Source organism: Babylonia areolata, chromosome 18 (assembly GCF_041734735.1).
Source record: "Babylonia areolata isolate BAREFJ2019XMU chromosome 18, ASM4173473v1, whole genome shotgun sequence".
In the NCBI taxonomy this organism is placed as follows: Eukaryota; Metazoa; Mollusca; class Gastropoda; order Neogastropoda; family Buccinidae; genus Babylonia; species Babylonia areolata.
The window spans coordinates 59,130,472-59,132,971 of record NC_134893.1 but is presented as its reverse complement, the minus strand read 5'-3'; the positions used below and the strand labels follow the sequence as shown (position 1 = coordinate 59,132,971).

The 2,500-nt window shown below is 47.0% G+C and overlaps 1 protein-coding gene across 1 annotated transcript in view; it reads right to left on the bottom strand.

Moving 5' to 3' along the window:
- LOC143292952 (high affinity choline transporter 1-like) overlaps positions 1-2,500 on the bottom strand; it is a 58,349-nt gene that overhangs the window by 16,136 nt on the left and 39,713 nt on the right. The gene's annotated exons all lie outside the window — the stretch shown is intronic.

Genomic DNA, 2,500 nt, shown 5'->3' with positions numbered 1-2,500 from the left:
TCCAAGCGTCTCTCTCTCTCTCTCTCTCTCTCTCTCTCTCTCTCTCTCTTGGTCGACTTGCGTTAGAACCCACCCGCCCCCTCCCCCTGCCTCCCATCCCCCCTCGCCCCCTCCCCCCCCCCCCCCCACACACACACCTCCTCCCCACACACCCACACACATTCTATCTGTATCCATTTCTCACATTTTTTAATGTCCTAAAACCTGAGCGTCCACACAAACATGCAAAGAAATGGTTTGGATATATGACATTGCTGCCACGTCAATGGTCAGCTGATATCAAAGATTGTCATAAGCTTACAGTCGGTCCAACAGCAAACCGAGAGCTTCATGATCAAGGGTTTCTCCGCTGCTATGGGGTTTCATATGCAGCTTTGTCTTCGTTAAGAACTGTGACTCTTAAACTTAGGAGGCAGGATTGCACAGGATCTTTGTACTGCAGCCTTGAGGCTTATTTGACCTTTTGTGATCATTCCAACACCGACTGTCCTTACACCAAGAGAAAGGGGATGTATCTTGAGCAAGACACTATCAGCTATTTTATCCCAGATAGCCCCGAACAACAGTTTCCTCCACTCCCTACATGGAAAAGGAGAGAAAAGAAACACACAAACACCACACCCACACGCGCACACACATACATGCACGCACACGAACACACACACACACACACACACACACACACACACACACACTAAAACAATGTCCGTGTGAATGTCCTTGTTTCTCTCTTACTGTGGAACAAATTTAATCCTCATTTCATACAGTGCCATAGTGGTCTCCCTCCCCCTCTCTCACTTTCTCTGTTCCACCGTGTTTGGGTGTGTGTGCATGTGGTTTCTGAGTGTGTGTGTGTGTGTGTGTGTGTGTGTGTGTGTGTGTGTGTGTGTGTGTGTGTGTGTGTGTGTGTGTGTGTGTGTGTGTGTGTGTGTGTGTGTGTGAGTCTGTCTGTCTGTCTGTTTGCGTGTCTACGTGCTCGCGCACGTCTGCTTGCAAGAAGAATTATGTAGCACACACGAAATGTCGGCCAAATGTTATCATCCCGAGGAAACTTTAGGCAGACGTTTACCTTCGTCCTCTCTCTCTCTCTCTCTCCGTATATATATATCTCACGATTACTTCATCCTGTTGACTCATATTACAATTAAATGAATGCACTGGCGCACACCTGCTTTCAAGAGTGTAGGCTGGCTTACATTTCCGAAAGGGTTGAATGTGGCCATGGTCAGGATGGTACAGGCGTGTGATAGTCTTTTAAAGGCGCTAGATTACACAGTTTCGGTTCCGATTTCTCAAGAAGACGTCCCTACGTTTGGACAAATCCATATGCGCTACGCTACATCTGCCAGGCAGACGCATGACCAGCAGCATAACCCTACACGCTCAGTCGGGCCTTCAGTATGCGTATACATATACAGCAAAAAACAAAACAAAATATATAAATATATATATATATATATATATATATATAGAGAGAGAGAGAGAGAGAGAGAGAGAGAGAGAGAGAGAGAGAGAGAGAGAGAGATTCAAAAACTTTATTACTCAAGGATAAAGATTTTAGGCATCGCCCAGTCTTCCAATCTGTCCTTGTGACAACAATAACAATAAGAACATTAACGATAAGGACACGACAATAATAATTTTGTGAACACTGCTACATCTACTGCTACTACAACGAAGAATGATCACCGTCATCATCATTAATATCGTAAAAAGTAATAAAACGAACGCATTCACACATTCATATCCATACACATGCACACACTCTCTCCATGTATATATATATACTTATGCACATACAGAGACATGACCGAAGTGAGAAACATATATCGGACATAAAGAAAACGGAGAAACACAACTTTAACATTGTACATATACAAAATTGATTAATTTGCTGATACAGGTAACGGAGAGAGAGACAGACAGATATTTGTGTTCCTGTCAGGGTGGACTTCTGCAGAATTTTGCCAGAGGCCAACACTTATGTTGCCATGGGTTCTTTCTCAGTACGCCAAGTTCGTACTGCACACGTACACGGGACCTCGGTTTCCAGACAATGTGGGAGAAAGGGCAAGGCCGGGATTCAAACCCAGACCCTCAAGGACCCTTCAGGCTTACGGGGGTCACACACACACACACACACACACACACACACACACACACACACACACACACACACATCAACCATACACCTCCAATCACCTACCAGCCCCCACCCCCCGCACTCTCTCCTCAGTTACCATATCCACCCACTCGCCCACCCATCCAATGCCGCACACCTCAACCTCCTCCCACACACCACTACTACACCCACCCACGCACATCTCCATCCACACGCCTCACACCCACATATCCCAACAACCACCGACCACCCAGCCAACCCATCCCCACCCACCCAGTCCACACTCCAGTCCACCCAACCCATACCCACACACCCGTACATCCCCACCGAAACCCCAACCCGCCTACACACACAACCCACACCAGCACACCCACACGC